The sequence below is a fragment of the Aplysia californica genome, unplaced genomic scaffold, assembly GCF_000002075.1.
Source record: "Aplysia californica isolate F4 #8 unplaced genomic scaffold, AplCal3.0 scaffold00027, whole genome shotgun sequence".
NCBI classification, from domain to species: domain Eukaryota; kingdom Metazoa; phylum Mollusca; class Gastropoda; order Aplysiida; family Aplysiidae; genus Aplysia; species Aplysia californica.
This window is the reverse complement of record NW_004797297.1, coordinates 225,934-237,037: the sequence shown is the minus strand read 5'-3', so window position 1 is coordinate 237,037 and position 11,104 is coordinate 225,934. Positions and strand designations below refer to the sequence as shown.

Here is an 11,104-nt window from a genome sequence, read left to right as displayed (position 1 = left end):
GAGAGAGAGAGAGAGAGAGAGAGAGAGAGAGAGAGAGAGAGAGAGAGAGAGAAATAAGCATAACATTAAACAGGCTTTGATTAGGCTGCCTCTAAATCCATTTGAATTTGAGGCTGACGCAAACTAAAAGCGAGCTCAGAAACGGTAGTGGTAGTGTAGTTTAAAAGAGTGGGACTTAACGGTGAAATAACTGAAGTCAACTTCCCAGTTGATAAAATAATCCCAACAGAAAACTGACAGAACGGTAATAATACAGACACCATCCAGCACACACAGCTGTGGAGAGGACAAAGACTAGTCACAAAATACAGCCATGCATAAACTGAGAGGCAAAAAAAGCTCCATTTACATTCATTATAACCGTGCAAAAAAAGACATTATGTTGATTAGGAAAACGTCACAGACCATAAACACAACATAAAATGGATGATTGAAGTGGCAGTTACTTCAGAGGTGAACACTGGTTGTGAGATTATAATTTATAGCAATTCCAAAAGCAGGGCTCTCAACAAGAAGTATGGGAGCCTTGTCAGTTTTGTACGACAAGGTGAGGTACAATTAAAACAGAAAGCTGGACAAAAGGCAATAAGTCAGTATAAAGAAAACATGTCGCCCTTACTCCAGGGGCTCTGCCACTCTTAGTGAGAAACCAGAGACCCAGTGTTGTTGTTGTTATCGATCCAGAGAAAACACACCATTCATATCATACCCCCTCCCCCTTTTCAACCATTTGAAGTACATAATAATGTTTGTAGAGGACGGTAATCCATCCACTAGAGATAATCGAGGACCAGATTTCTCTGGGCCTCATCAGCTTCTGCAGTTTATATATCATATTGCATTCTTATTAAAAGATATGAAATAATTAGTCTTTTTTGTTTCATACAAAGCCTGTACAAAAAGAAAACATACAAACTCAATGGTACAAATAAATTTATAAATTTCTAATCTGCACTATTCTCCAACTCTATCCAATGGGAGGGAAAAGGCTGTGTGTCCCGCTCTGGCTGCGCCAGGGAACAGCGACTCATGACGTCATTTTACCGGGGAACAACAGCGACTAGTATTTTACTATATTTCTTTGTTATAATTGAACTTGGAGTAATCGCCTACAGTATCGAATACAATTAGACCAAACATGTTACATTTCGTCTCGATTTTCAGTAAGCTTAATAGAGCTCAGTCAAATCTCCCGCCAATCTGTTCCTAAGGAGGAACAAAAAAGAGAGAAGTTGATCACAGCGTAAAGCAATAAGGAGATGTCGCAGAGAGAATTTTAATTTCTTTTAAAATGCTGTGAGCTCAGTAGCAAGTTTGAAAACAGTCTCCAGAATGTTCTTAAAGTTTGAAATTTTTTTTCTCTTTGCATTGTCCTCTTTAGGTGGATGTCATCATTTTCAGTTTAGATTGATTCAGCGATTGCAATTCTCCGTTTCACCTTTGTTTTCCGATTTGGTATTGTTTCTACATGATTGGTCTATCATACTCCTACACGATCATACTCTTACTCATGTGATCACACACACACACACACACACACACACACACACACACACACACACACACACACACACACACACACACACACACACACAGAGAGAGAGAGACACTCACACACAGACAATCACATACATTTATAATTGGTTTTATTTTTATTAAACATACATGCAGGTGTGTGTATCGACAAAGTACAAATACAATTTAAAAAAATCACCAAACAAACTGACAAATAAACTAAAAAACACGCACACGAATGTTAAAGGGAGTCATTAATTCATGAAGCACAGATGTACGTGTGTGTACCATTAAGCAAAAATAAGATGAAAACAAAAACACCAAACAAACAAACAAATGAACAAACATGCACATGGATATTATGATGGAAGTCGTTTTATGAGGCATACATTATACATGTACGTGTGTGTATCAGTAGTGTAGAAATAGAGAAGAAAAAAAAGAAAACAGAAACAGAAACAAAAGACAACCAAACAAATAAAAACACACTGGCTCACGAATTTCTACTTGGGATCATTTCACAGAACATAGAAATACACTATCATGTACATGTGTGTATTGTGTATGGGTTTAAAAAACATCCCTGGGAACAATCAGAACCAAACATACGGGGCTCTCGTAGTCTAGGGGTACGCATTCGCTTTACATTCAACAGGTTCCAGGTTTGAAACCTAACAGCGACGGAAACATTCCATTTTTAAAATTTAAAATGTTGTCTATTCACCTCCTTTCCCTTTCTCTTGACATGTTCTGTCGTCTGCTTTCATCTCCACTTTCTCGCTCTAACCCGGCCCACCCCCGGCCAATGGGCTCCTCCTTCCTTTGCTCCTTACTATTTCTACAAGTACTGCTTCTCCTTGCTCCTTCTTACTACTGTCTTTCAGCCACACATCCCTCATCTTAGGGTAACAGTGACCGAACTTTTGGCTTTCTCGAAAGGGAAAAAAATCTCGGAGGTCCCTTGTGTAAGCTGCGCACTTTAAGCTCTCTTGGTGGTTCTAAACTCGATAAGAGTAGGCTTCGGCCGCCACCAAGGCAAAATTCAAAATTAATTCATATCAAAACCTGACAACACTCTAGTCAGTATAAAGTGATAAACAATACCTTCGAAATCTGAATGTGGCTGCCTGAAAGTGAAAGCAAGGGGCCCTACAAAGTATGAAAAGCGTCACATACGTAAAAATCAATTGTACTGCAGGTTGAAGAACCAGCGGTCGACTTCCTCTAAGATCTAGAGGAGGAGGAGGAGGAGGAGGAGGAGGAGGAGGAGGAGGAAGAGGAGGAGGAGGAGGGGGAGGAGGAGGAGGAGGAGAAGGAGGAGGAGGAGGATGAGAAGAGAAGAAGAAGAAGAAGAAGAAGAAGAAGAAGAAGAAGAGAAGAAGAAGAAGAAGAAGAAGAAGAAGAAGAAGAAGGTTAGGCTACCGGACTCGTAATCGTGAGGTTGCGGGGTCGGGGGTTCGTGCCGCGGGCCCGACGTTGTGTCCTTGGGAAAGGCATTTTACATGAATTTTCCTCACTTCACCCAGGTGGGAATGGGTACCCGGCCATAATTAGCGAAAGATCTTGTCAGTATGTTAGTGTTTTAGCACCTATAAATAGATGATTGCTCTGTATGTTTCCCAGGAAATTGAGTTTGTTTCAGAATGCTCTCAGGTCTGCTGGGATAAAAGTATAGATTGTGAAGCACATAGAGCTTGCTGTTGAGCTGTGATTTGTGCTATACAAATGCCATCTATTAATATTATTATTATTATTATTATTATGAAGAAGAAGAAGAAAAAGAAGAAAAAGAAGAAGAAGAAAAAGAAGAAGAAGAAGAGGAAGAGGAAGAGGAAGAGGAAGAAGAAGAAGAAGAAGAAGAAGAAGAAGAAGAAGAAGAAGAAGAAGAAGAAAAAGAGAAGAAGAGAATCAAACGTCAGAACAACGTAATTATCCTGAGCATGATGCATAGATCAGTAAGAGGTTCCTAGTGCTAAGCCTAGCGTGAGCTTGACATTGTGTTAACTTTTAACAGGGTAACAGTGACCCAGAATTTAGACCAAACAATGTTTCCTCCTTTGTAGAATCGACCACAGATGGCAGTATTTATCGTTTTCTCAATGAGCATAGGAGAAAAGCATCTGTCGTTGGGGACAGAACATGATGAGTAAATGGAGTACGATGGGGTTTTTTTTTTTTTTGGGGGGGGGGGGGGAGGGTGTCACAATGTTTTTGCTAGGAGTACTTGCCATGGGGAAATGCTGAGCGTTAGGCAGCTATTTGAGTAAATATGGGCTCAACTAACAAAGAAGAGTTGGATTTCTTACACCCAGTCACCAGATGTAAGTTGAGTACATGTTTTACTGTACAGGGCGTCCAAAAAAAAAATTGAAAATGTAATCACCCAATCATCGTGTTAAAATCTTGCACTTATATACCCACTCATGCAGCATGCCAATTTAAAGCTAATTAAATCCTGCAGCATCTGACACAATAATATTTCATTTATGTAAAGAGATGCTCGAGATATGGTCACTTAAATCTGACCTTAAAAATTCAAGCTTGGCAAAATTGGGCGAAATCAAAGAAACGTAAAAGTGCGTTCGCCCGTGTATTGAGGTTCATCAACGTTGGTCGAATGAATATGTATTGAATATCAAATGAAAGGGAAATAGTATTGTCTCTGCAATGAGCAGCATCTTCTGAAAAACATTTTCAAACAAGTTAGAAAACAGATTACTTACAAATACCATGCTGAACTTTGATTTAACATTGCATACCCTCATTAGTATGATTTTGTTTTTGTTTAGGAGCTATTGGTCTTCTTGTAGAGCACAAACCTTTTGGTACATGACTGTGTAAGTTAGATTTTGGAAAAATCATCTGTCAGTGAAGAGCAGAAGCCATGAAACTGTCATTTTTGGGGTGGTGGGACAGAATGAACAACATCGTCCGCATGTGAATCATCGGATGGCTTGCTTTAGTTGAGTACATCGCGCAAGTGTTGGAATGTCATGTCTTACCCTTATTTCCCTCATGATGTCATTCACGAGACATTTCTTGGAAAACTATATCATATCAACGATGGAGTAGTCACCAGTAAATAGCCCGATATGAATCCTACAGGTATGTGAAATCCCAAGAAACAGCAGCTGAAGAAAATTGACGTTGTTCCCAATTCAGACCCTTCGTTTGCAACCGTCTGTGACATCTGGGATAAAGTGACTGATAATTGTCCAAAATTTAGCAGAGTCGATGCCCTCTATGGGTTCGTGCACTAAACAAAACCAATGGCTCCTACGCAAAATAACAATGAGCACATTTAATGTTAAGTCCGAGTTTTTGTGGTAATTTTGATTGCTTTGTTTTCTGTTTTGTTTAAAATTTGAAACTATCGACATTAGATATTGTTTATTGCAGAGAAACAAATTCTCCATTCATTGGATATGTATTGTATGTTCATTCTTCAATATTGATGGTGAAGATAACGTTTCTGTGATTTCGCACAATTTTGCCAGCCTGATTGTTTAAGGTCAATTTTGAGTGGCCATAGTATTATCTCGAGCATCTCTTAACTTGGATGAAATATTATTGTGTCAGATGATGCAGAATTTATTTAGCTTTAAATTGGTGTGCTGTATGAGTGGGTAGTGCAAGGTGTTAACCCGATTATTGGGTGATTACATTGTCAAGTTTCTTTTGGAACCCACTGTATAATACACGTGCGGGTGTGTTATACCCTGATGTCGGTCAAATGGATATAAATAGTTTGCCGTAAAAAGTGTTAATATGTAAAGCCAACGTTACTCCCAGCGATAAATCGTATTACATTCTTCGTATAGTAGAACTGTCAGATTTATCATACTCCATATTCTGTTTAAACGTTCCGTTTTATAGTGTCCAATTCCCTTTAAATTGGGGGAGATTCCTTCTTCTTGCGCCGGATGACTCTACGCAACAATTTGCCTGCATTCTGTGTGTTGTTACTTAACAAACATTAAAAAAGAGGTCCATGAAGTTATTAGTTGCAAAATTCTAATGACACAAACTCTCCCTACGCCCTCTCTTAATAATTTGTTATTGTAGTCTCTGGACTTAATCGTCCACAGACATTCGAGGGATCTGTAGGCCTCTACATCTCAATAAAGAGAATAGCAAATTCTTTCGACCAAGTCACCATAGGCCTACTGTACACTGTACGGTGACAGTGCAGTAGTATAGATAGTAGATATCTAGCCTAGTGTGCAGTGTGTAGTCCTAGCAGCTTTGACGTCAGATGCACTTACAACGCACTGGGTGACCTTGATACCTAACTTTAGATTGAAAATAGACAATTGAAAAACAAAGTTTGCTCAAGTTTTAAAATATGGCATCAAATCAGGTTCCACGTGAGCCACTTTGCTTATTTTGATATGCTGATTTCAAAAATGAAATCAGTTTTTAGCTGCGATAAAGTTTAATCCCGCGCGGCGGCACACATCAAAGGAATTTTGCGTCACAGCCTCCCACGTGTCACTTCACGCTGAGGAAGGGGGGGGGGGTCTATTATAAGATCAGTTAAAAGCATAGAGTGTACATCTATGGTTAAAAGAGACTGTTGTCAGTCCTCTTCATGAAAGGAAAATACTACAAGATGCAATCTTGGTAGAAGAATCTATATAAAATAATTCTTTTTGTGATCTAAATCCAGCAAGAAAAACGGTCAACCGCGAGTTATTTTGTTAATTTGGACACGCTGGTTCCGAATTTGATATTATTTTTACGATTAGACATAGTTTTAAATGTTTATTTAAAAATGTTTTTGTCGGGCCGCGGGTGTATCGATACTAGCATCAATACCATCACGACGAGGTATTCGCTTAGGGCAGTCGCTGTTCCCCGGACGCCGGACACATTTTTTCCTGTTTTTAAAAATAGAGTCGCTGTTCCCCGGTGCTCCGTCCCGCTCTTCGGGATGGGGGGGGGGGGGGGGGGGTCTGGAAGGGGAGGCCTTTTATGCGTACTTCCAGTTGACTTGTACCCTTCATAGGCCTTTTATATTTTATTGATTTTGTGATAATTAATTGGCTTTTGTTTTCATTGTTCACCCAAGGCCAATATGAATAAAGAAAATGATTATGCAAGTGAAACAACAAAATGAACTCACAAGTAAGCCATTTACAGAGAGTAATAACAGCACCAGGAAAATTTAAAGCTCTTAATTAAATGGCAAAGATCAAGTATCAATCAATGAATTCAGCTCGAGTCCTTTCAGTGGCAAAAACTGTACATTAGGGTCAACTGCACATTGATGAGACCATGTCCCACACCATACTATCTCAACCTATGTTACATATGATTTCTTCATGACATTCATGTTTCAAAAGTTAGTAAACTCTGACACACACTTTTCCAGTATCCCCCCCTCCCCAAAATTAATAGGAATGTGTGTGTGGGGAGAGGAGGGGGGGGGCGGGGGAGAGAAGGGGGAGGAGACTTACTGGGGCTCAGAAGGGAAATAAGGCATGCAAAAAATATCAGAACAGAAGGAATTCAGGCAGAAATGTTAAGAGTGCCCTAGGGAGGAAAATGGAGAGGAGCAAAAGCTGGAGGAGGAGACTGAGAATCCAGGCTGATTGCAAAAGAAACAAAAATGAGCTCCCAAACAGCGAACACACGATGAGAGGATCAGGCTGCTTTTGTACAGAGAAAGGGAAACATCGCCTGGCCACACATTCATAATAAATAATAATAATAATATATTTAGATATAATAATAAGAAGAATAAAAATAACTACAATAAAATAATAATAATAACAGCATTTTTATTGCGCGTGTGTTCTGCAGCATGCTCTATACATAGTGCTTTATATCAAGTCTGTTATTACCCCAGCAGACCCAAGAGCACTGGAGAAACATTCTCGACTTCCCTGAACGGAAAAAATCTGACCAAAAATTTTTTTTCGTTGCAGTTTGGTTTTGATCCTGGGATCTCTTGAATGAGAGGCAAACAGCCTACCTGTAGACCACGAGAGCCCCTGCAGTGATGGTGTAGGGTAGACAATATATATATGTGTCGCGACATGGTGGAATCAGGCGCTCGTCAATTTTTGGGCATGATAGGGTTATTGGTATCGTCTTAAAGCCTGTACATTTGCCTTGCTTTTGGTGAAAAATATATCATCTATGTCGAACAGAAGTTGAAATATTTGCGATTGAAGCAGGTCAGGGTCGCCTGGTTTCAGAGGTGAAATTAGCGAGAAAATGGCCGCCAAAGTTAGGTAATTTCCATGCTTGAGAGTCCTTGGAAACTGAAACTTGACATTTTTTGTGCCTTAAGTCAACGTTTTTCAGTAAAATCCACACATGCGTTTTAAATGGACATAAAAGGTCTTGAGTCAAAAAAAGGAAATTAGAAACAAAATTCCCCAAGGTCAGAAATGACAATTTCTTTGATTTCACAATTCTGACGTGTGCCTGATTTCACCATGATGTCTCACACATATGTCACAACCACCTCAAGAGGAACAAGGTAAACGAAAACTCTTGTTTCATCAAATTTTAAAATTCAGTTCACAATGCCAGTCAGATTCATCAATTTGAGTCGAGAGTCGGGGCCAGCTAAATTTTTCTTTAAATTATTTGAATTTGAACGTCATAGTCGAACCAATTAAATTCCCGTCATTTTGCGCCAAAATGGTACCTTTTACCCCATCCTCATCCATGAAGGGAAACCTTGCTGGCCCTGACTCAGATTGATAAATTAGATGCACAGTGCTGCGCTGGGTATTAATAATAATAAATAATGGATTGCATTTATATAGCGCATATCCACTTATGAAATGCTCTATGCGCTTAACATGATACATATTATGGATTTACAAATCAATTTTAAAGGTACATAGTGTTACATACTCGTGAAAACGCATATTCACTCACGCACGCACCACACACACATACATACACACATACGTACATATGCACATACAAACTCACAACGATCTACAGCTTGGATGGATTCTGTCTAATCGAAATATGATGAAAATAGAAATGATTTTAGTTTCTTCTTAAAAATTTCTAGATTTTCTGCTTCTCTGATAGTTTTTGGAAGCCTATTCCAAACAAGTGGGGCAAAATATGAAAAAGAGCGTTGGCCATATGATTTGTAATTTATTTTAGGCTTAACAAGGGTTGTTTTGTCACTTAATGAAGAAAAAATCAAGGAGTGGTCATCTAGCACACCGAAAGCCTAAAAAGGCAAAGAAATTAGTGCCAATGTCCCCCAGCATTCACATCAAAGAAGGAAACTCTTACAACTTTGTATGGGTATTTTGTAAAAGTTCAGACTGAGAGCAGTGGAAAGCCAGACTGTCAAGTAATATATGGGTATTATGATAAAAGAGATCCTAAGAGTTAGCTTATAAATGTACACCACAGGCACATCTTCACCTATAATATTATATTCTACTCAGTAAAATGAAATGGAAGGGCGTATCATATTTACCTTCAAGGAAATTCTTTTTCATATATATCACAAAACACTGTTAACTGTTTCACAATACACTCTAGCTGTTCTTGATTTTCATCGCCTGTGGAAAGAACTTTTAGTAAACAGAAAAAGGCGCTGTAAACTGATGACCAGAGAGTTTACAGTAATATTACTGTAAACCCTCTCTGCTCATGACTTACTGACCTGGCTCTCTCGACGAGTGTTTCCACAAAAAGTAAAAGCACTAGGTATATTCATACAGACGGGGATGACTAAATATCATATAGGTCTCCAATCCTATATATAAATCTAGAATAAGTGGTAGGTGGTAACAGGTAATGCAAGAGAGAGGAAATTTTAAGTTGGACACATATCGCAGTAGGAAATGGTCCAAGAGGAGGGATCCGAAGTAAAGACAGATGAATAACCTAGTGTTCAACAATGAGCCATGAATAATATAATGAGAGAAGAAACGTATCCCGCAAGGTAATGGGGTCAGCCGAAACTTTTATTCTATCGAAAACATCCCACACTTTATTACTTTATAATACGTATTTAATTGAACAATTACAGTTACAGTTACAATCAAGAAGTCCGAAAATAATACAATAAAATAAATGATAATAGTTAATGCATGCAGTGGATAATATTTATTTAATCAGTCCAGTTCAAGCTGTAACTTACAGGCCTCATTGACTGCAAACTACAACTCAATCAAATAGACGAAGACATACTAGGCCTAGGCCTCTGCCTCTAGTTGACGTTGTTGACTGTTGCTTTGTGTATGCGAGTAGCTTAAAAGATTGCCAGATCGCCCAGAGTGTTAAGGCCTTTATTAGTTCTGCTGTTGATTTATTTCAGAGTGTTTTCATTTCACAAAAATTCACAAAAATTCTAATTTTTTTTCTCGAAAATAAAGATTTTTGTGTGTCTGAAGCCTAAAAATGACCTAGGAAATACACTTTTGGTGTCGTTTTCGAGGTTTTATACAACTATTCTGCCATTTCACAATTATGATAGAACAATATTAAATGATTATAAACTCACAATTATAATGATACAGTAAGTAGTAATGAAAAACCTAGATTAGAATTCCATGTTTTCTTAAAACAGGTTGTCAGAGAATGCAAAATATATTTAACTGATGCTCATCAAATTAATTAATAATTAGCCTAATCAATATTATTATTATAGTATTATTTCAAGTGAAGGATATGAAGACCAATATGGCATTTCTCCAAATCATAACATTGAATGAATAAACGGAAGCAAAACAATGAAAAATGAAACTAGGATTTTTATTGTAAGAGTGGCGCCCCTTTACTTCGGTCACTCGACACCGACACCACAGAATTCTACACTTATAGAAGCGGAACTCCCTCTTCGCGATCGCCGATTCGCTGTGAGGAATTGAAACTAAAACATGGCGGCCAGTTGAGGGCACCTTTGGCTGCGCCGCACAGCGAGGCTTCGCGTTGCTATGCACGCTGATGCTAGTGGTAGGGCTTGGAAGACACCTTACATTAAGTTACATCAGTATTTTAAAACTTTCTTCGAAGAGGAAATATAGTGAAATAGTCTAGTACATTTTTACTGCCAACAATATGTCATAATTGGCAATGTTACAATGTTTTTGTATCTGTATTGTTGGTTTGTTGTTGTTTTTTTAATGATGGGATGGGATGGGATCTAGATCTAGATAGATCTAGATCTACTAAAGATCTTCACAATCACAATACACTTGATAATAACACTAATTATGAACATTAACTCTGTTGGAAAAGTATCTAGATATAGTCTTGATTAGTACTAGATCTACGATTGGAGAATGTGTCGGTTGCACATAAAATACATAGGCCTATTGTACATGCTGCCAAAAACACAAAAATACAGAAAAGGCCTCTAAATATTGTTTTACACATAAAAGCCAATAATGCAAAACAAAGTAAACAAGAGTGGAACTGGCATATGTTTCCTGAATATATGTTCAAAGTCATTTTCTGTGTGTTGGGAGTGTGATTTCTAATGCATGAATGAGAGGCTCATTCAGATGTGATAATGAAGAAACTTGTGTCTACAGTGACAACAGAAAGAGTTCCATGGCGAGTGATCACTGGTCAAGGATTTCAGAGCTGTGTGCAT

At 38.4% G+C, this 11,104-nt stretch overlaps 1 protein-coding gene across 2 annotated transcripts in view; it reads right to left on the bottom strand.

Moving 5' to 3' along the window:
* LOC101864280 (D-aspartate oxidase) overlaps positions 1 to 10,226 on the bottom strand; it is a 39,806-nt gene extending 29,580 nt beyond the window's left edge. Inside the window, exon 1 of one of the 2 annotated variants that reach the window (XM_005091193.3) lies at positions 9,647 to 10,226. The gene's annotated coding sequence lies outside the window, so the exon portion shown is untranslated. The remainder of the gene's footprint in view (positions 1 to 9,646) is intronic. The other variant, XM_005091192.3, reaches the window with a different exon arrangement.
* Between the last annotated feature and the right edge of the window lie 878 nt (positions 10,227 to 11,104).